Raw genomic sequence first — 24,445 nt, forward strand, 5'->3', positions numbered from 1 at the left:
TGTCCGGGATATGGGGGTCCCTGAGATATCCCGCAACCCCTGTCCCTGCCTACTTGCCCCCCTGGGCTAACCCCCAGGGCGACAACTGGGCGGCGGTCCCTACCCTCACTAGGGAAGCGGGACACGGGAAGACAAACAGACACTGAAGACAAACAACGGTAGAATGGTCAGACAATCCGGGTCGGCAACAGGAGGGTGCGCAGTACAGGGGGGTCAGGCAAAAACGTAGTCAAGGTCCAAAAGCAGAGGTCAGGAAAGCCGGGGTCACAAACAGGAGTCAAAGAATACGCGGGTGCAGCTGGAAGACCAAACTAACACTGGCAAGGCCTGAGAGGAAAACACACCTATTTAAATGCTGTCAGCGCTCCCGCCCCAGAAGCTGATTGGGGCGGGGAGCCTGACAGCAGCAGGGCAATCAGGGCGGTGCTGGGGGCACGCCCCCAGTCTAGCTGCACAGACAGTTACTAGGGAAGCCAGCCTGGTAGTCAAGTGACTAGAAGCACCAGCTGCCTCCCTAGCAACCCGGCGGCGACCAGTCTTACAGCGGCCCGGGGAGATCACAAGAACCGGGGTACCTCTGCGCCGCGCTCCTGTACCCCGGGTGGCCGGACCGGTGGTGCGGGCACGGCGGCCCCGAGAGTTGCCGGTTCTGACAATAGGTTTTCTGGATCACGACCTGTCTGTGGAAGGATTAAAAACTACCGTCATAGTACTAGGAAAACAGAGTTATAAAAAGAGACCACACACATGATCTCAACAGCAACAAAATACTAATTTAATCTCCAATTAATAAATAAATAAAATCACCATTGACATTCCTGGATTCCTAATATCTGTTCTATAAATTAAGGCTCTGCACTGCAGACCGCATTTCATGAAGTGATGCATACAGATTTTCCTAAAATAATTAAAACATACACACATACCACAAGCAGCTGGCAGGATAGGTTGATTGCTTTTACAGAATATCTTCTGTTTACACTATTTGTACGTTTCAAAACCTCAAAAGACCATTTTCAATCTGACTATGACCAACGTCCGAAAGAAAAAGAGGGCAATATCTTTCTTAGGGTGTCAAATTAAAATATGTAGGATACTAAATTTCGGTATTGTCTACGTATGCAAATTTTTCTAAATCTTTTCCAAGATTATGTTTATGGAAGATTCTAGAGGTTATGTATCAAGTATCAAATGAAGGAACAAATCAGAAAATATGGCTCATGCTTACTAACATTTCACTTAATTTTTTCCGCACATAACCGCAACCCTACAGTTTTAAAACAAAGGGAATGGTTAAAAAGGTCGAGTCATCAGAGATAATTCAGCTTGCTGCTTAATTTGGCGGGGGAAGCCAAGGGCAGCCAGACATTTTCTTTGCCTCAAAACCAAGTCAGGACCCCTATCAAACAGATGATTTTGACAGGGGTAGCCATGACCAGAAAGACTGATGGCTCGAGTCAGCTAGAATAAGTCACTATAAAAAGGGTACATTCAAATGTAGTGTAAAGGGGGAAAGGGGACTTGTTGTTTGTATAGTGCTAACGTATTCCGCAGCACTTTCAGGTAATTTATTTATTACCTGCCTGAAAGCTGGGTACTCTTTTTACCAACCTCGGAAGGATGGAAGGCTGAGTCAACCTTGAGCCGGCTACCTGAACCAAGCGGGGATTGAACTAGCAACCTACAGGTTGTGAGCAAGAACTTAGGACTGCATACTGCTGCCTGAACACTCCGCACCAGGAAATGGTGCATATTTCTCCACAGAGGAAAATTTGCACCAAAATTTGCATAAAAACGGTGTCAAAACCATTGGTGCAAATTTTGATGCGGTTGTGGATGCATGTCAACAGCAAATTCCACCCTTTCAATTGAAGGGGTAAAGTCTGCTGCTCATTCCCGTAAAATCTACATCATAACACGGTTTTGATGCGGATCTTGGTGTGGATTTTCTGCTGTGGAAAATGTTCACCATTTCTGCTACATGTGAATGTAGCGCAGTTCTCTGTTAGGATTCATAGCGTTGGATCCTGAGCAGGGACTGCAACCGCTCTATCACGTACATATGCCACAACTCCTTTAAATGGTTGATATAGGCTAGCATTTGTGTACATCTCAATTTTTGGGATGGTCCATTTTTTTCATGCCTATATCTACACTTAAAGGGAACCTGTCATCAATTTCATGCTGTACAACCCATGGGCAGCATGAACTTGGGACAAGCACCTACATTGCAGGCATAAAAGTTTAATTCTGAAATGTTGTGGCATTTCATAAAAAGCATACTTTGAAAATTTGCTTGGAAAAGGGCTTAGAGTCATGGGGGTGGAGCCTCACAATCATCTCTCCACCCGGATCGCCAAGACTGACAGCTTTATCCCTATACAGAAACATGAAGAGAATTGTCAGTCTAGGTAATCTGTATCGGTGAGGCTGGCGAGGCCCTGCTTCTATGAGTGAATTTTCAAAGTCTACAGCATACACACCAATGTGGGTGCTTGTCCCAAAGTCATGATGTCTGTGGTTTGGACAGCATGAACATGGTGACAAGTTCCATTTTATTTAATGTTTTCTCCAGAACTCCTCAGAGGAAAGTTTGTAGGTAGTAGGGACTCTCCCAAGTTTGCCAATAGTCAATGTCAACTGGTCGCAAGAATTTTAGTAGCCTGGGGCTCAATGACCAGCTGGAATTTCTGAGGAAGATAATGGTGGCCACACATTTGCCCTGTACATTACTCAAGTATATATAGTACTAGCTGATATACCTGGCTTCGCCTGAGTTAATTTGGTACTGGTGTTTATCTGGTGGTCACACGGAAATCTTATGAAGTCGTGGTTACTTTAGAGATACCGGAAAAAACATATGTTCACCATTTTGCATAGTTCTCTGCGTTACCCAGGAAACACCACGGGAGGTAACCATGTGACGTTTCCTTTATATAAAAGGACATCAGGAAGTGAGAGAATTAGATTCCATACATAAAATGTGGACGCTAATTCTTTTGCGCTAGAATTGAATATTCGAGTTAGGACCAATTAGCTTTTCCTATTTATGACATAATCAATGCTCGTGCCAAATTTCACGTTTCTATGACACCGGAAAGTGAGAAAACTACATTCCGTACGTAAAATTTGGACGCTAATTCTTTTGTGCATAGAATTGAATAATCGAGTTGGGACCCATTAGCTTTTCCTATTTATGACATAATCAATGCTCGTGCCAAATTTCACGTTTCTATGACACCGGAAAGTGAGAAAAATACATTCCGTACATAAAATTTGGACGCTAATTCTTTTGCGCTACAATTGAATATTCGAGTTAGGACCAATTAGCTTTTCCTATTTATGACATAATCAATGCTCGTGCCAAATTTCACGTTTCTATGACACCGGAAAGTAAGAAAATTACATTCCGTACGTAAAATTTGGATGCTAATTCTTTTGTGCATAGAATTGAATAATCGAGTTGGGACCCATTAGCTTTTCCTATTTATGACATAATCAATGCTCGTGCCAAATTTCACGTTTCTATGACACCGGAAAGTGAGAAAATTACATTCCGTACGTAAAATTTGGACGCTAATTCTTTTGCGCATAGAATTGAATAATCGAGTTGGGACCCATTAGCTTTTCCTATTTATGACATAATCAATGCCCGTGCCAAATTTTAAGTTTCCATGACATTGGGAAGTGAGAGATTTAGATTCAGTACGCAAAATTTTGACGCCATATCTTTTGCGCTAGAATTGAATAATTGAGTTGGGACCCAATTACTTTTCCTATTTTGGAGATAATCTATGCTTGTGCCAATTTTCATGTTTCTACGATATCGGGAAGTTGGAGAACTTTTGACGAGTCAGTTAGTGAGTCAGTCAGTCAGTCAGTGAGTGAGTGAGTGAGTGAGTCAGTGAGGGCTTTCGTCTTTATATATATAGATATCCCAGTGGCTCTTCCTGTTCAGAAATAGCAGGGGCTCCCGAGCTGGAGTTTCCCAATATGGTCTCCATATGCTTAAGGGGTTTGACCTGATGGGACAAACCCATTAATACTCCAATGTATAACAAGAAAAACCTGGAAAGAAGAATCTCCAGCCAGTTCTATACGCTACACATATGGAAAATTAGATTTTCATTTAAAACAGATAAGGACAGGAGATGCTCCTAATGCGAGAACAATATAACAGTCATAAATGATTGAAGGACCGCTGTGTTATCCGAACATGCTTATATTTCTAATAAATCCGAGACCGTATCGGGCTGCATTTTACAGTGCCAAAAATCCTGATACGGAAAAATATAACGAGCCATCATTTAAAGGGGGAAATGAGAGGAAAGGCCTATAAACATAAGGAAACATTCCTCTGTGGTAATTGTGGCTACATCAAACAAAACAAGGAAATATTCTATTCTTCTGGGAAGGGCATACAGTGAAAGTAATTTGTTAACTATTCAATTTTTGGCCTTGTACAAAAAAGTGCAAGACGGGATGCACAGAGCCTCCAACGGAGCCATAGTGGTAATATCAGTGTTAAAACTGGGAAATTCCCATTCACAGCCCTCGCGCTGTCCCTAATCGGTATATTAAGCTACTCCTTCTCATTAAGAAGAGACTGCTGTTGGCACACTTATGGGACTGAACTGCAATATCACACACAGCCCATGGACAACAGTAGTTTTGTGTTTGAAATATGCAGTTTTTTTTTCTAATCTGAAAAACCCCTTTAATAGACAAAAAAAGATCTGATAATGACAACCCAATTTAACTGCTTTAAAGGGCTAATCCCATCAAAAACATTTATCACTTATCCGGATAGATGATAAATGCATGATTACTGGGTTCCGACTGCTGATTCCCAATGGCCATGAGAACAGTGCATCCTGAGTTCCTTTAGTGAGTGGAGGGGCAGTGTGCCAATTTGACCATTGCTCTATTCTATAGGATGGAGGGAGATAACCAGGCGCCTTGCATGGTTTACTCTTTAGACAGTAAATGGAACAGTCATCTTTCATGCGCGCTGCTGCATCATTCCTTGGGGGAAAGGGGGTTAGGGTGCATTGTACTCGTGATTATCAGGATTCTAGTAGTCTGACCCCAAGCAATTATACATCTATCACTTATCCTATGGTTAGGCAATAAATATTTTTGGTGGGAAAACCCTTTTATGCCTTATGTGCCGGTCAAAGTTCCATACTATAGAACAGTTGACACCACGTGTGTGCAGCCATATGGTGCTCCATGCGGTACTGTATTACAAAGATATTCTGGCCCAGAAGTATTGCTCCATAGTTACATCATGCACGACACTGGAGGCATACAGAGGTACAACTATTGAGTTGCACAGAGCTGTAATATGCTTGTGCACATGGGGGTTAAGACACAGGTTAGTAGCACATTTGTCTTTTTGTATTCTTTTCTTGGCCATTTTATACAGTAATGCCTTCGTTTTTTGAAGAACAGTCATGATCCTGGTTTAATTTTTTTAATAAAATACTGAAATATAGCTAACATTACTTATATGTTAACCTAATATGTTCATTGGATTTCTGTTTTAAAGTTTCCATCCATCGACTTTTACTCCCTCTTTTGTAATTCCAAGAAGAGCAGCATTGTGCGTTTATGATGCAGTTAGTTAATGCAGGTCATCAAATTATAAGACAGCAGATAAGAAATGGTGAAAGCAATTGTGGCATTTGGCAAAAAGCAGAAAGAAATATGTGACCAGCAGCTAACACTGCTTTCTGACAGATATAAAAACATCCTTGGAACTTTTAGGACATGCATAGAAACTAGAGATGAGCGAGCATACTCGCTAAGGACAAATACTCGAGCGAGTATTGTCCTTTTCGAGTACCTGCCCGCTCGTGGGAAAAGATTTGGGTGCCGGCGGGGAAGAGCGGGGGGCAACGGGGGCGGGGGGGGGGGGGGGGGAGATCTCTCCCCTCCCCCCCTCCTGCTCACTCCCGCAACACACCGCTCACCCTTGCCGGCACCCGACTCTTTTCTCACGAGCAGGCAGGTACTCGAAAAGGACAATACTCGCTTGAGTATGCTCGCTCATCTCTAATAGAAACTATTAGAATTCATCCTTTTCCACAAAATCCATTCAGCAAAAATGATGACCTCCAAATGTAAATGAGAACAGAGGGGGCTCCGTAGAAAACAGGGCTATTCCATGTAGGGACCCTGATTCTTGCCATTAACACTCTATAACTAGGAAGCAACAAAGTATAACAAACTAGAATAGACTCGAGGAAACCTTCAAGAATATGTCATCATTTTCTTTACTTCACTTTTTATCCTTTCCTTCATATCCGGGATGTTAATCATCTTTGTAATGCTTTGTAATGGTTTCCAATAGCAGTTCACATACAGTCAGTGTTCTCTTTATCATACAGAAGGGGGGAGGACCAGCTATTCATTACCACATTCCACAAGCAAGGTTTCTGCACACAGGATCAGGTAGATCTATCATTAGACGGCATAACCATCATAAAACACATCATTCAAGGCACTTGATGTACAAGAAGTTTTAAAGGATTTGCCTATTTTGGGGTTGGTATTCTTTGAAGAGAAGAAAAAAGAATTCTAAAGACGGAAGATGTCATGTAAAAAATGATGTGCCCTGTTCATTTTATGCAGCTAGTGTCAAGAGGATTAGCTTTACACATGACAGTAGAGATGAGCGAGCACGCTCGGATAAAGCAGTTACTGGAGCGAGCATCGCTCTTCTCGACTAACTGCTTACTGGTCTGAGCAGGCTGGGGGGGGGGGGGGCGGGGGTAGAGTGAGAAGGATCTCTCTCCTTTTACGCCCAGCTAACACCCGCCACCCCCCCCCCCCCGCTCACCCCCACCGCCCCCCCCAAGCCTGCTCGGACCAGAAAGCAGTTAGTCGAGAAGAGTGATGCTCGCTCGAGTATCTGCTTCATCCGAGCGTGCTCGCTCATCTCTACACGACAGTCATGTTTAATACTGCTTTGATAGATTGACCATTACTAGTGAACAGAGTAAGTTTTAAGGGCTTTTTATACAACCTAACGATTGGGCAAGAAGGTTCCGATCATGTGGCTGTGTAAATATGCCCACGATGAGACAACAAGCGAGCAAATGATTGTTCGTCGGCTGGTCCTGCCTTATATGCCAACATAAAAATGCTTGCTGGTCAGCTGCACATTCCCTCGTGGAAACAGGAAGATGTTGAGTTAACCAATGATAACTGCATGGGGATGAACTAAAGTAGTAACAATCATCCCCATACCAATGGGGGATGATTACAATGGGCTGGATCTTTAGTCAGAGTAAGCACTGTGTTGTTTATTTCTTTAATGTATCATGTTTTAGCTCAGATGTTTTTTTTTGTGTTTTTGCCTATGAATTCAATGTGGAAGAGAATACAGTATTATAAATTCAGCACTACAGAACTCATGTCATTTTCAATTTTGCAAGGTTGGCTCTTAATTAGAGATGAGCGAACTTACTCGGTTCGGGTTTTGGACCCGAGCACCGCTTTTTCCGAGTAACTGACTACTTGGACGAAAAGATTCGGGGGGTGGCGTGGTGGAGCGGGGGGTAGCAGTGGGGAACAAGGGGGAGCTCTCTCTCCCCCCCCACTCCCCTCTGCAACTCCCTGCGCACCCCCGGCGCCCCCCGAATCTTTTTGTCCGAGTAGTCAGTTACTCAGAAAAAGCGGTGCTTGGGTCCAAAAACACCCGAACCGAGTAAGTTCGCTCATCTCTAGTCTTAATAGATCTTTTGATATCCTGTGTAAACTAGACACCATTGCTGATGAACCTCCCTGATTGTTATAAAATCGCCATGGCCAATTAATGTTTTTCATTATACTGTATGATCTTAGCACTTACTGACCCTCAAGTGTTAATCTTCTAACATACCATTGGTGGGGTTCTGGTGACATGTCACAACATTCTTAATAGCAAAGAGTCCTTCAACAACTTATTTCAATATTTTATAAACAGTTGGACTGAGTAGATAGATTCCTATTGGTCAGAGTGAATGGTTTTGGTATCTGAGACATTCTGATTATCCCTCTGACTACTCCAGTAAGGCGTAGTTTTTATAGCCAGCTTTAATCGAACATCTTTAAAGCAAGTGGCAATCAAACATTAACAACCTCAAGAGATCAAAGTGATGTGAGAGCCGCGGTCTGGTTATTCTTACGAATACTATATATCTGCTTTTAAATGCAACACCAATAACAGATGCAACCTTGTTCCCAATAAACCAGTCCAGACCAGTCTGGAAGCACACATGTTGTATATACACCTGTTTAGCAGCCAACTGACATGTAGCGCTGCCTGTTGTGCTCTGATTAGTCCAGGACAAGGCTTGTACTGTAACTTCTGACAGGTGTAAGCATTCCCTAAATACCCAGCTGATAATGTGAGTTATGTCAAGTGAAGGCCGCACTCTGCCGCCACTTAGGGTTTACGCCACTTTCTGTACTGTACACACGAAATACGTGGAATGAAATGACAAAGCTTATTATTTATGTGATATGAGACCACACATGTACACAACATATTAGGTCATTTACTGGGCAGCACACTATTCATGCAATACGCACTACTATCTAGTTACAGACCAGCAGTGTCGGCCTTAGGTGAGATGGCACTCTGCACAGAATGTTTTTTATGACTCTCATTATAAGAAAAAAACCTATATTATATTGCACTGATAAGCAATCTGCTTGTATTCTGCTTAAGCATGAAAGCAGCAAGATAATAGAACAAAAGATCCGGTAAATAAATACTACACCGAAACCAAGATCATAAATACAGCACCATAACCAGGCTCCTAACATAAATACTGCACCAGAACCAGGCAAATAACAAACATGCAGCATTAGAAGCAAACTCATAACATAAATACAGCACCAGAACCTAGTTCAGTCCATAAATGTAGCACCAGAAGCAAGCTCCTAACAACCATACTGCACCAGAAGCAAGCTCATAACATAAATACTGCACCAGAAGCAAGCAAATAACATAAATACAGCACCAGAACCTAGTTCAGTCCATAAATGTAGCACCAGAAATAAGCTCATAACAACCATACTGCACCAGACGCAAGCTCATAACATAAATACAGCACCAGAACCTAGTTCAGTACATAACTGTAGCACCAGAAGCAAGCTTATAACAATCATACCGCATCAGAAGCAAACTCATAACATAAATACAGCAAGTATCAACCTCAGTACACAGATACAATAAGGCTGCCTGTCCACGGGCATTGCGAAATCCCGCGGCAGAGATCTGCCGTCCGGGAGCAGGAGCCAGCAGACGGATCTCCACGGTGAGCCTATCGGACAGATAGGCTAACCGCGGAAATCGCGGCAATTCGCAGCAGGCTGCGATTTGCCGGCTGCGAGCGGAGAATCGCTATGATTCTCCGCTCATGGACAGGGGGGATGCGCTTTCCATAGCAAAGCTATGGAAAGCGCTCACTGTGTTCCCTGCGGCCAGATTATTGCCGCAGGGAACGCAGTGAAAATTTTCCCCTGGACAGGAGCCCTAAGAGAACCAAGCTCATAACATAAATACAGGTCTAGAATCAGCTCATAACACAAATGTAGTAGCAGTACTAAGTGAATATTGTGCAGTGGAGCCAAAGAGTTGATAACAGCATCTCTACACATCAGAGGAGACAGAGGATGATGTACCTGGCTTCTCAGGATGCTGCTGCCCAGAAGAAGATCACCTGGCCAGGCAGACCTAAGGGGGGCAATCACCCCCAACCTACATCTGCCTGGTGCCTACCCTAATTTAAATTCCCTATACATTTAAGAATTGTCGTAAAAGTTTGTCATGTTTGGACAATGCTAGTTAGGACTGCTTCCTGCTAACCATTGCAGACCATGGGCACTTCCATCTGTTAAAGGGAACTGCAATGTAAATGCTCAAATCCAAGCAGTAGAGGGCGCCCACTGAAATGCATCTCTATCAGTAGATATCTGTGCTCCTCCTTACTGGATGGTGTTTTAGCATCAGCTAATAGACAGGCATCCTGACTGAAGTCTACACTGCCTATTATGCCATATAACAAAGAGTTGGTCAAAGTAGGCAAGCATCAATATATAGATTAGTGCAAAAGCAACTAACTACTTCTGTAATGGAAATGATGGGGTTTTCAGTTTTAAAAAGTTCCGCAATCCTGTCATTATTGATATGAGTATTGAATTCATATATAGTGGACTGCACAGACCGTGCATGGAGCAATTGACAATGGCAAAATAATAATCCAATATTTAGGATCAGATCATAATAAGCGCAATAGAAACATTAAATCTGAATCACATGAATTTCCAAATACGTGACATGATTATCATCATAAACAGGTTGGCGACAAATCAAGAAATGTCCGTTATTTTTGGTGCCATAGAAGCAGGTATATCCCACTTCAGCTGTCTTTCCTGTCACCTAATGTCGCCTGATCCCCTTACAAACACAAGTCTTAATCGAGTGCTGGGCAGTACATGAAATCCTGGTGTTAATAATTGACAGCCACGTCCCCCGCTGCGTTGTGACTCCAGTGTGACAGCAATAACGTCACCTACACTGCGAAAACAAACTACAGCCAGAAATAGACGGGGGCATCACATACACACAACGGTTACCTAATATCAGCCAAAAAGAACTAATAGTAACAAACAAGAAGATCACAAAACAAATATGTTTCAAGTTCCATTCATTGCACAAAAGCCCAGGGCAGATCCTCCATGGTACATAATAAAGGTAGTATTAGCAATGCTTAGATGTAGTAGAGCAATTGGCAGAATTCCTCATGCTATTCTGATGCTTTAGCTACTGTTTTTTTTATAGGTGATCGGGTAAAACTTACTAACTTGGAGAATTATCACAGGGCACTAAAGAAACGCAAGTCAAGTTCAGCTCTGTACTTCTGCATGCACTAAAAATAAGCCTTGGTGTGAAATTTAGTCAGGCTGTCACTCACCAGAGCTGGAGCAGTGGGACACAGTCTGGAGGAACTTGCTGCCTCACAATGTGTGGAGTAAAGTAGAAATCCCAGCAGTCACATTCCAGGCAGTCACATGTACACAGACTTCTCCAACTCCTCCAGATCCACACAACAAAGGCTCCTGCCCGGGAAGGAGGAGGAAGTGCTGTGCTAGTCCTCTCCTGGCTACATGTGAGGAGGGCAGGCAGTGCTGCTGCTATGTCTGAGTGTGTGGAACCGGGGTGTGTATTTTGGGGAGGAATGCTACCAACCAAAAATAACACTCATGTCTCATCTTCTTCTCTCAGTTCCTCCTCCCTTGTATCTGCTGTGTGAACCTACCATTGTCTGGGGATTGCAATGGGTTCCTGCAGAGAGGGGAAAAGAATGCCAGGCTGGAGAGGTAAAGTCAAAGTTCTGCCAGCTATTTTCAATCTAGACGCCTTCTCCTCACTAGACTCAAGAACTGACAGTCCAATCTACATCGGTGACCTAAATTGGATTCACGATGCAATTGTCAACAATCAGTGAGAAATTAGGACACGTCATTACATCTAATGAGTAGCACAATGAATTTCCAGGCACACATTTTTTTTAGGAATTAGACTCTTTTCACATTGTGCTATTCAGATCCGCCGCTGATTCTATCCTGGCTTCTGTCCATCCAGTTTACTTACATATTTCTTTTTGAGCGGAATTTGGTGGCAGTTTTATGGAGCTGCAGCATGGCTTGAAAACCTCGTGCCGCATTTTGTGATGGAATTTTTAAATACCCATTAACTACAATGTAGCGTCTTCATACTGAGGAAAATTACAGCAGCTGCCAAAGTGTAAACAAGATGGTGTGTGTTACTGTCAGCAGAAGTTCTCCTGCTCAGTAGTTATCTCCTGTTTTCTAAGTTTGTTGTTGGGACACTTGCTATGGAATTGTCCCACAGATGATATATTAGTGGGTCTGTTTCTCAGGGGTAGTGTTTCAGATAGGACTTGCCATTAAGGATAACTGAGGGGATACTCAGGAACAGTGGTGTATGGTGTTAGGGTCAGTGTCAGATTAGGGAGGGTTTTAGGGAGATCTACGGTTAGGTATTATTATATTGATTTACCTGTTTCTATCAAGCAACTCCTTCATTATCTGACTCTCATCATCATCATCACCTGATTACCATCACCGTGCTGTCATCTGTTCGTGACTCCCAGGTCTTCCATTTGTGTTTAGTATTTGTGTTGATACATGCTTCATTTATTTCTGCTTGTGACTTTCCAGTTGTAACACTATTTGGCTGCACTGTAAGTCTAGGAGGCATCCGAATACTGGAAGACATCATTAGTAGCCAGGAAAGGTAAGTGCTCTAAATGAAGTCAAATTTTGCTGTCTAGTGTCCAGCTGGCGTCATTACAGTGTGATTATACCCCAAGAGCTATCCCCAATGTGATCAATCCAAACCAGTGCTTTGCAAATTACCACTTCATTCACAAAACATTTAGATGAAATACATTAGACAGTTTGAAGAAATGAAGAACAGGGTAAATTATTCTGGGAAACAAGCCCAAAGGCCATAAATGTAGCAAATCTACTACAAATTTGTTTTAACTGCGATATTCCCACAATTTAGCTGCTCTTTTCACACATGTCAGATTGGGATTGAAAGTATAATATTCAGCATTTACGTTTTTATAGAGCAGTTGAGATTTATTGTAGGCCCAAAGCATTTTCACAAAGGGCTTAATTGTGGTTTTCATTGTCTTTTTTTGACTCACTGTAGTCATTTGTGTAATTACATTTTCTAATTGTTCTCAACAATTGAAACTTATATTATGCCAATGTAGAAGGCAAGTATATTTGAATTGTCCCTGCAATACATGAATTTCCAGGGTAGCAGACAATTCAGTATCCCATTCCCTGTGAGCCACACCTCATACATAATGTGGCCAATGAAGCACAGTATAGAACTTCATGGATGAAAGTACAGAGCAGTGGATCATTCTGATCCATGGACAGTCCTGAATGCTCCATTGTGATAATGTAAGATTAATAACTCATATTTTATAGATTGATAGATTGATATTTTCTCATTGATGCTTTCCTTTTTTGGATACTCGTATGATCAGCAGTTGAAGAAAAAAAAAAACATCAGATAATCTATAAGCAAATGAGGAGTTCAAGTGTCACATCAGGTAAGTCACCCTCACTTCATTTGTGAATTTATTTTCCTATTCCAGGAGCGTTGCCTTTGTTTATTATCTAAGATTAAAAGAGAATCAGGTTCTGCTTGGTTCAACCATGATATCTTTGGTCAGCCATCTTGACCCTCTGGGCATCATCAATTAGTCACATAGTAATTTGTTCTTCGTAGGAACAGTATAGAACTTTGAAAAAGGGTGAGGAGGGAAAGGGTTTGTAAACTAAGGCTCTGTTCCCATCATGTTAATGCCATTTGACATATATTCCAGGAACAGTTCCCAGCATATTCCTCTGAGTGAGGGCTGTGATGGATGCTTTACATTGGTATCTATCTGCTCCCAACTTTAAAAAATCAATACCGCGTGGTCAGCTTTTTTTTTCACCTAAATACTGTTGAATGAAATAGCATAGTTACTACCGGTATGAAGTCCCTTCCTTTTTTGTGGTATACCAATGTATACTAGTTTAGCAGAGGCCAAGAGGACATTTTTTGGTCTCTGTTGGGCTAATGTAGTCCTATGGACGTGCTTAGCATGTACGCAAAGTTAAAAGGCCAACATCACAGGTTAAACTTTATCCGCACCCTGCTTCACTGTGGTTAGCAATAAATTGAAGTTACTGATGCAGTGTAGTTTACTGAAGATTGTTTATCTGCCGTTGCCCAACTCGAAACCCTCAAGTAGGAAGGAATGCATCTCTGCATAACAATAATACATACCATCCAGGGTCAGTGGAAAGTTAGGCTACAATGTTTGTAGGCACTTTAGTAGTTCTTATTGCTCGTTGTCATACAGCATCCGTATAAGAGTCGGGATAGCTCAGAAATGACCAGATTATTACTACCGGTACACACCCAGAGAATAGCTCAGAGACTTATAGCTAAAGCCTCTACGCAACCTCAGCTCAAAAACTAAAAAATCAGCAATTAATTTGGTTACTGATAAAAGAACCAACAGTATCACACCCATAGAGTTCAGGGAAGATATCTCCAGGAGATATCAGAAATTACCAAAATGTTTCCTCCTTGTCCCAGACATGTACAAATATATCTACAACACCTCATTATCTCAGCTTCCAGGATCCCAATAAGTTCAACATGGTGGAATAATAAGGTTAAATGCAGTTACACCTGAGTCTTTAGCTTTATAGTAGAATTAGGCATAACTGAATTATTAGGTTTAAAGGCTCTAAAGTATTTTTCGGCATCTAACATTAAATTTGATTACTATTGAGAAAAAGGAGAAGTATGCTTTGAGCGGCCACTTTGGGATTTCCTCTTAAGTGAGCAGAAGTCGAATCTACATGCAAAAAAAATCTATATGGGGTAGAAGAGGAATGCAGTAATAGGATATGATCCATATGTTACCATTGGGACGTCTCCTATTCTGCTGTTCTGTATTCTAATTTCCTGCAACAAGGGCAAAGATCGGTTAGACCGGCTTCAAAGTCAGAAAACATTTTTTACATTAATTCTTGGCTAGAACTACAAGATATCAGCTGTGTACCTCTTCTAAAAGTAATTTTAATGTAAATATTCGGAGCTATTACTTTTAATGTTCTTTCAGGGTTCAGTTAATGCCAGCCATAAATAGTGAACCATCTGATAAGCTATTTCTGATTAGCCTTAAATTCTACATATTTATAACAAAGTCTAATTTCTATAATTGTGAACAGAACTAAAGTTGTATTGAACAAAAAGTCGTTTCTCCATGATAAATCGTACACGGTGACCATCTGACAACGCCAGAGGAACATTTTATCACTCCTGTTATCTATTGTCATGACATTTATACCTCTAAATGTATTATTATTGCACGGTTCTTGGAATACATACTGTAACTAAAGATCCATCTGAATCAAGAGCACAATCTGATTCTCACAGGATTCTTCCTTTACTGTAATTACAAACGTGTTACTATGGGTTGTCAGAATGTAGATGATGGATGGCCTTGCTGCCATATGTTTCATGTCACAAAACATAGTAACATATTCCGGACCGTTCAGTTTGGTCAGTGATGACAACAATTGCACATGGCTGCCAAGAAGCAAAGAAGTAATTGTCATATGTACAAGGAATAATATCCCCTAGGTCTCAGACGATGTGCTTTCCCGGTCAGAAGAAACAGCTCTATTGGTATCACTGCCAGAAAGTCAATATACAAGTAGGACCAAAACCTGGACCCTAATGCTATCATAAATCCTAGTGATACTATAATATTTCTTTAGGAAAGATCTCAAATAATGAAAGCATCACATTCTTAATTTGAAGAGGAACAGTCCTTTGGCATCCATACAAGTTCCATGTTCACAGTGCCAGAAGATGTACATCAGTGTTTCTCAATATTACTAAGTCAGTTACCCACACTCGACCAAATGAAAGTACCGCCAAGAGTATGTTCATACATTGGGCTGCCTATCTAAAACACAGCCTTAGCACAGTTTAAGTACCCCTAAATATATGCTACGCACCCTTGGCGTGGAACTACCACATGTTGAGAACCTTGACTGATGTCAAGTATAGGCATGCATTCTCGGTAACCTGATACATTGTGTCTATGATGTGTCAGTTGGCCACACACTTGGTTATCAAGCTCTGGCAGTGTATGGTACCTGACAAAAGGTTATGTATACAATGTACATATGATAGACATAACTTTCTCCTGCAGGACATTTTGGAACAATAAAATGAACAATTTTGTGAAACCAATGATATCTTTGTACGACAACTCTACAACATTGAATTACAATTATAGTTCTGACTTGGACTCTTAGTTCATTAGTAATGAATGAATGCGACACGGCTGGTCAAGAATCATCGCGCCCGCGTGAATAAAGCCTAAGTCAACGTTCTTGTACGAAAGGGATAACATCTTTTTAATGAGTGATAAATAGGGATGAGCGAGTATACTCACTAAGGCACTACTCGCTCGAGTAATGTGCCTTAGCTGAGTATCTCCCTGCTCATCCCTGAAGATTCGGGAGCCGCCGCAGCTGACAGATGAGTTGCGGCGGGGAGCGGGGGGGAGCAGGCGGGAGAGAGGGAGAGAGAGATCTCCCCTCCGTTCCTCCCTGCTCTCCCCCGCAGCTCCCCGCCCCGCGGCGGCACCTGAATCTTCAGGGAAGAGCGGGGAGATACTCGTCTAAGGCACATTACTCGAGCGAGTAGTGCCTTAGTGAGTATACTCGCTCATCCCTATTCATTACCTTTTGGGAAAAATGATATGGTCAACATTAAAATCTAATGATATTATTGTTATGTGGAAAACTAGAACCACTTTATGATCACATGTTTCATTATCTACTGGACGCATTTTTTGTCAATACAATATACATCAAAGAATGATATCTACGAACCTGTAATAATTCACTACTCAACACTGGTTTTGCATCTGCCATAATCTATATTGTGTTCAGTGTAACTTTTGGTGGGGAGACTGAATGTAATCTTTACATTTTTAAATATAAGTCTTCGTGTTTTTATTTTAACAATCATTTTCACTTTTTGAAATTTGACAGTACACATTGGAATAATGTTAATGTTTAGATGAATAAGTTTTACTGTCTGTGCAATAAAAGACTATAAAGATAGGCAGATAAATAATTTCAGAATTGAGTGGGGATTATATAATAAAGGACAGTTATATTTCTATAGGGAAAGATCTGCTAAAGAACTACAAGAGTCTTTTTGCACTCTTGCCTGCACTTTCTCCCGCAAAACCTGGGGTCTGGGAGTGACTAACGGGGCAAATGCTTCTATAAAGACATCCTTAAAGGGGATGTTTCATAATAAATTTTTATCACCTATCCACAGATAGGTGATAAAACTGTGATCAGTGTGTGTGTGTGGAAAGCCGCTGCTACTACGGACCCCGCTCAGCTGTGGAGCGCCGGCGCCTTGCACCGCTGTGCTGCCTCCTCTGGAAAGCTGCTGCTCCAGACCCCGCTCAGCTGGGGAGCACTGCCGCCTTGCACCGCTCTGCTGCCTCCTCTGTGCAGAGAAGGTGTGGGAGCGCGGGCGGCTTGTACGCAAGGCACTGCTCCGGGCCCATGCCATCTACTGTGCTGATGATGGTGCTCCTGCAGAACACAGCGGCAGCAGGCAATCAAAATCTGGGGGCGTGCCTGTCACTGCAGACACTTTAAGGTCCGATGTCCACGGGCGTATATGATGCAGGGCACCCGCACGGAAGATCCGCAGTTCAAGCCACCCATAAGGATGCATGGGCGTCTGCCCTTCAATTTACACATGCAGATTTCTTTTCTGGATTCCGCATGTGGAAAACAAATTGCAGCATGTTCCATTTTAGTGCAGATTCCGTGCAGTTGACACTGCGGATGGGCCGCAGATTCTGCAGGAAAGCAGGAGTTAAAAAAAAAAAGTACTGTGTATGGGCGCCGGTATGCAGTCTGGCACTTTCACACACATCCGCAGTACAGAAAAAAAGAGAAAGTATACTGCCCGTTACAGCTTAAGCCCGCCTGAAGACGGCCAGGTCAGATCCCGCTGCAAGAATTCTCGCAGCGGGATCCGACTCGCTCCCCAGCAGTGAGCAGTGCGGCTCATCTTCTTCCGCGTCCTTTATTCTCTGTGATGTGCCGGCTGCCGCCCCACCGGCGCTTGCGCAGAGCCTAGCCGGAGCGTCGGGAGTGACATTTCTGTTATAATTTCACACGGACGAATCACGGCTGTCTGCATAGGATTGCGTTTTGCAATGCAATCCTATGCAGGCGGGCATGGGCGGAAATTCTGTGGGAAATCCTGCCCATGTGCAGGGAGCCTAAAGGTACCTTTATATGGGCGATGCTTACCTTAATAATTGCTGTAAATAGTGAATTTGGCTGATAGCTGTACCGTGTACACACTGCACTGAAAGGGCACTGAGCCAGAAATTGTTTACTTGTCCAAGTTGCTTGTTTTTTAGCCCACCTAGAAACAGGCAGTCATTCATGTATCAACGACTACCTGTTTGCAGTGAATGGAAATAGGCGACCAGAACAAACCTCCATCCCGCTCCGCCTCCATTCTCGAATTGACTGTCGCCCCTGTGTGAAAGCACACAGTCTGTGAGAAGACTCTCAGGCTCTCATCTGCCCGACAATTGTCCTGTATAAAGTGGCCCTAATGAAGAATTGGAAGAGTGATACAGAATGTACAATACATAGTGCTAAAGATGCTAGAACATTGGCAATCCTGGTAGCAGAAATCAGCATCTCCTCCCCATGCTCCTACCAGTACCTGCAGGTATTTAAGCCGTCTTCCTTATCATTTTGTTCTATTTTATTATTGCTTCTTAGTAATACGAGCTACTATGGCACGATGGCTGCCATTACTGGTCATTCTGAGGTTAAGTGCTGCTGCATTCTCATTTCTTCATGGAAAGAAATTCAGAATATTTTAAAGTTAAAACCGATCAAGTAATGATCATATCTGAATGCGCACAGATGGTTTCTCCATCACATGGGAAATATGATGCGACCTGAAAACTTGGGGCATATTTCAAGACACTTTAAGAAAAGCTTCAAAGAGAAGTTACTGTATCTTGAAAACTTCACTTATCATGTGTGTGACAGACTGTACTAATGGACCGAAAAGAGGGAAATATGTTACATATGGAAAAGTGAATTCAGTAACAAAATGTCAATTATATCAGATGATGAAAAGTATTCCACGTTTGAGACGAATCATTTACTGATGACTAAATACTGAAGCCCATCTATAAGTAGACCAAATGTTGAGAGATGATCAAACGGAGATGTTTTTGCTCATATTTTTAGCACTTATTAGCAGTTTGCCTGAATACATTTTAAGATACTAAAATAAGCCATTCCTTATCAGCTGCTCTTTATACATTTGCCAATGACAAAAGGACTTTGCCCCTTTTATGGTTCAGTCCCTCTCTTAATGTGCCAAGAGTCCTTAAGTACAAGTTCAATGAGGTTTAACAAATTCACTGGTTGAGGGGAGAAGTGCAGTGAATCCTTTAAGGTGAGTCATTACAGGTAGGGGACTCTGCGGCTTCCATTAGGGAACCCTTTTTTGCTTCCCCAGCAAGCAGCAGTTTACTAAGGCATTATGTTCAGCACATCACAAGAACATTATTCATTTGTCATTACATACTCATAAATTACTCCAAAATGTGCCTTGCCAGTGGTTTTAAGTCTGCTTTCACACGGGCGACAAAATCGCACGATTTTCTCACAATGCGACAGCGCTACAAATCACATGTATGTGAAACCCATGCTTTCCAATGGGTTCCTTCTAGGGATGAGCGAGTATACTCGCTAAGGCACTACTCGCTCGAGTAATGTGCTTTAGCCGAGTATCTCCCTGCTCGTCCCTGAAGATTTGGGGGCCGCCACGGAGCAGGGAGCTGCGGGGGAGAGCGGGGAGAAACTGAGGGGAGATCTTTCTCTCCCTCTCTCCCTCTCTTCCCCCCGGTCCCCGCCGCGACTCACCTGTCAGCTGCAGCGGCTCCCGAATCTTCAGGGACGAGCGGGGAGATACTCGGCTAAAGCAAATTACTCGAGCGAGTAGTGCCTTAGCGAGTATACTCGCTCATCCCTAGAAGGAACCCATTGGAAAGCATGGGTTTCACATACATGCGATTTGTAGCGCTGCTACATTGCAAGAAACAAATTTGCAACATGCTGTATACAGCCACGATTCGCGATGTTCTGTACCCCATGTTTCCTTATGGAGCCCTCTTTTGTGTTGCATCACATCGCACAAAATCATGTTTTTCATGCGGGGCGATGCAACTTTAACAGTAGGAAGTCTTACTGTTTCCCCTAAAATAAGCCCTAGTTGCATTTAAAGACCAAAACATTGCTTCCGGGTTAGGGGGTTCATTAATGCCGCCTCCAGGAAGCGCTGGCTCTGATTGCTTCATCGAGCAGTGCATTAATTGGCTGAGCCACAGCACTTGAGAACCAATTACAGCCATTGCAATGAATAGCTGTGATTGGTTCATTAAGCACTGTATTAATTGGCTGTAGTGCAACAAAATCATGATATCACCGAGAGAAAACGCAATGATATCGAACAGAAATCGGGGAAACACAGCTGCGATATCGCTGTCACCTGTGTGAAAGAGGCCTAAGGCTTTATTCACGTGGATGAGTGCAATATTTGAGAAACTCTGACATTGCACTCTTAGGACAACCTCACACAGGTGGGCGTGATATGGGGCTGCAAAACCTGCGCTCATATCACACGTGCCATCATGAGAATTTCCCTGGAGATGCGAGGCGTTTTCATCACTTCGGGGGTGCAGAGATCTTCCGGTGCGGCTGTCGCATTGAAAACAATGGGGTGTGCGATAAGAGAGCACGCAGCCAGATGGAACATGCCACGATTTGTTTCTCACATAGCATCACATCACGATGCCTTGCAGGAAAACATCGCTCATGTGTATGACACCATTCAAAACAGTGGGGTTCGTATGCATGCAAGATCTGTGTGCCTTGCAACGCACATATCTATCGCGATTTTCTCTTCTCGGACGTGTGAAACCAGCCTTAAGCATTACATTTTCTGTGCAAGTGGGATGCGTTTGGTGAGAAAACTGCATTACATAACTGTAAATTTTATTTCAATAGGAAAAATAAAAAAATCGCATTGCGCACACATGAAAATCGCATGTGCATGCCAGTGCGAGGTGATTTTTTTGTGGTTCCTATGATAGTAATGGGAGAGATCACCGAAAGATTAGCATACGCTGCGATTTTCTATCTCACAGCATTGCTGCAAGAGAAAAATAGTTCATGTAAATGAACACATTGTGAATAATGAGTTTAATTTTCATGTTTTGCCTCACAACACACAAAACTCAAGTGATGGAAACAACCCTAAGAGAGAATATACTCAGAATCCAAAACACTCTCGGATTGGCCCACAGGGGAACAGATAACCCTTTGCATGCGATGTGCATGGCACAGTACACTTAACGCACTATAATATATATATATATACACATATATATGCAGCATCTCATCATTTCTCTATTTGTGTAAACACATCATTTTGTATGTAGCTGTACAATGGGCCTTCAGAATGAATTTAATTGGTTAGGCCCAAGGCATCGCAGTCGAACTGTTATGTTAGTCCGGCACGGGTAAATTTATGACTAACGGATGTAATGAAAACTCAGTATAAAGTAGAGTAATGAGCTTATTAAAGGAGTTGTGGACAAAGTAAACAGGAAGATGCCTTAAACTGACCAAGTCAGTCCTACAGGGACAATAGAGCACCCCTCCCAAAAGGGGCAACTTCTGGTCCCTGGAGAGCAAGCTGAAATGAAACAGGGATAATGACTAAAGTCCACACAGATGGTGAAGGAAATATACAGAAAACTAATGAAGTCAGCAGTCTAAAGGAAATACACAGAAGTACACCGTGAGATCACATGACACAAATGAAGAGAATTTTTCAGTTTGAAAGCCATAACTAACCAATTTAAGACCAGCTTTTTATATACACTGGGGTACGAGCTACATAATGAATGGAAAACAATCAGGGGAGTGATTCTTTAAGTTTAAAGAGTCAGTTTCTTCTTTCCACCCATGATATGGGTGTTGGGTAAGGTAATTCATTAATAAATTGCAATCCTATTTTGTGTCTTTACTCAAGTTACTATTGTCTAATATTACATTTCATTAATAGGATTAGATAGTATTAATACAGCTGCAGGATTGTATTGTAATAAACGGATTGGAATGTGTGTAGGTGCCTTCATGACTAGACCACCGAAGGGTCCAGACACAATGGAGGAGAGTTAATATTACTGGAAAACCATAGAAATGGTGCATTTGCGCCAGTCTTTTACTCTTTACTAGAGATGAGCGAACGTGATTGGCTCCGCCCCTTTTCGCCCGAACACCGAACTTTGCGAGCAATTCCGTGCTCGGGCGAAAAAAGTTCGGGGGTCGCCGTGGCAGCGCGGGGGGGTGCGGCGGGGAGTGGGGGGGAGAGGGAGAGAGAGAGGGCTCCCCCCTGTTCCCCGCTGCTGCCGCCCGCGCCTCTCCCCGCCCCCCGGCGCCCCCCGAAGCTTTACGCGCGGACACTGAAGTCCTCGGCAAAGCCGGTGTCCGGGAGCGTAAGTGTTCGTTAAGAACACGTTCGCTCATCTCTACTCTTTACACCTAGTCCGAGATTCATGATGCACTCCTTAACTAAGAGTGATGGAAAATCTTCATGAATGACTATTTGTGAAATTCTGAAGCTCTGCTCACCTTTTATATTGGAAAAAGTGGCGTATAAGCTTTATAAATATGGTTTATGGCAAGAACGCCTTATTTTTAAAACTGTTTGCATCAAAAAAAACTGCTTATCTCTAAAGTATGTGTCTGGTACTCAGCATCGCTGATTTTGATTGCTATCTGCTTACCCTAGACATTTAATGTATACTGTATCCCATGTCCCCAAACTAACAACCCTCATGTGTGTCAGAATGAGAATATTGCAATTGATTTGGTGCAAATGCTTGTCCTTAACATTCAGTTTTATAACACACCTGACAAAGAAGCCTGCGCTAATTAATACAACTTTAACGACAAGTTATGATGGCAAAATTGGCTTCCGATTAGTTGAATCGCACGAAAAATTCTTATGTAAGTACTCTCCTTTACGCATACAGTAAGTAGCAGGGACTTCTCAATTCCTAACTTCACATTACTTTGCTGAAACTCCTAAGCTTCCAACCTACTCATTATATGAAATGGTTACAATAGAGAATACATGTCAAACACAAGGTCCGTGGGCCAAATCCGGCTGGCTACCTCATTTTATGTGGCCCGCCGGCCATGCATCAGGCCTAACAGAAATTCTATTCACACTGCCGGCAGTGCAGTCTGTAACCACTGACCTCTCTCCTCTAGCTTCTGTGTGCACCATGCCGTACGCAGCCAGATGCCGAGGTGAGGGGTTAGCGGTCACAGACTTAGCAGTGGCGGCCGCCGAACTGGAGCTACAAGCTAGGTGAGTGGAATGCCTGTAGGGATGCTGCCTGGTCAGAGGCCAATAGGTGAGTTGCTGTTCCTATTAGGGCTATTATGGGGGGCACTATTACTACTGCAGGCACAAATATGCTCGTGTGAACGAACCCTTACTATACAATCTTACAATTACAATTGAAAGGTCAAGAACAGATCAGTTCAAGTTTGGAATGACACAGTTCTGCCATGATCTAAGTTTTTTCTAGAGCACCCACAAGGGGTCTTTTAAGGCTGTGGACTAGTTCTTCAGTATTATGTTGCTTGAAGACAGTTGGAGGCATTTATTGATCTCAGCCTCATATAGAGATGAAGCCAACTGGAGCTGGAGCCTCATCTCTATGGGGCAAACTACAGCTATAGGTACTGCCTCTATAGTATGTTTGAAAATAAATACAATATACTGTATACACATATGGTCGTTCCCACATTAAACTAAAACACACCATATACTTTTCATGTTTTCGAACCTTAAACTTGTGTTGTGTGAAAATGCTGGTTTTAATTTTGCCGTAATACCTTAGATAGAAAAACATAAATTATTATAAACAATGCTAAGAAACTCAAGAAATGTTCTTGGAACGCTGGTTACATAGTTCTCCTATTTTCAAAGGAACTTTGAGAAAAATTCCAGCCATCAAATACTATTATATAGATGAAACCCCCGTAGGATAACAATAGGATGCCAGTGATGAAAAGAGTGTTCAAAACTGTAGAGTCAAGATACATAAATTCCTAATTTTTTCTTTCAGACTGCAGGGCTCTTTATTTTAGACATCCATTTTTAATATTCATCACCTTGGCAAGACCTTGAACAAAACTTTGCGCCATTGGCAACTGGACCTTTGTAGAGAGAAGTTGTTTTTTTAAATAAACCAATGAATCTTTTATTATATCTTTGAACACATAGACTATTGGAGTCATAGTTAATGTAATATCTGTTAGCAGAACAAGAAAGATTTGGCCATCGGATACTCTACTACATAAGGTGGAGAATAAAGCATGAACATAAAGAAAATCATAAGCATAAAAGGGTGCACACAAACCCAAGTCCTAAATTCATAGACTGGCAAATGGATGGCAAATCTATGTTTAGTCATTTGTCATACATGGAATGATGAGGAAAGTGGCAGAGCAAAAGGATGTCCAGAGCAATATGAGGAAGATCGCTGAGCAGTATAACACTAAAAGGGGGAGAATTAAGTATAATAATGAGAGCCCAGGTTTTCTGAAGTTGGAATAACAATGCGATTGGTATAGGTGGAATCGATCCACTAATTCCAGATCTTATTAAATT

At 42.4% G+C, this 24,445-nt stretch overlaps 1 protein-coding gene across 2 annotated transcripts in view; it reads right to left on the bottom strand.

Annotated features, from left to right (window-relative positions):
- The window catches only part of PALLD (palladin, cytoskeletal associated protein), a 290,555-nt gene that overhangs the window by 208,966 nt on the left and 57,144 nt on the right, over positions 1 to 24,445 (bottom strand). The window contains exon 1 of one of the 2 annotated variants that reach the window (XM_066573549.1): positions 10,971 to 11,146. The exons of the other annotated variant lie outside the window; for it this stretch is intronic. The gene's annotated coding sequence lies outside the window, so the exon portion shown is untranslated. Of the gene's footprint in view, positions 1 to 10,970; positions 11,147 to 24,445 lie in introns of those variants that run through there. 2 annotated transcript variants of the gene reach the window in all.

The sequence above is a fragment of the Eleutherodactylus coqui genome, chromosome 7 (assembly GCF_035609145.1).
Source record: "Eleutherodactylus coqui strain aEleCoq1 chromosome 7, aEleCoq1.hap1, whole genome shotgun sequence".
Classification (NCBI taxonomy): domain Eukaryota; kingdom Metazoa; phylum Chordata; class Amphibia; order Anura; family Eleutherodactylidae; genus Eleutherodactylus; species Eleutherodactylus coqui.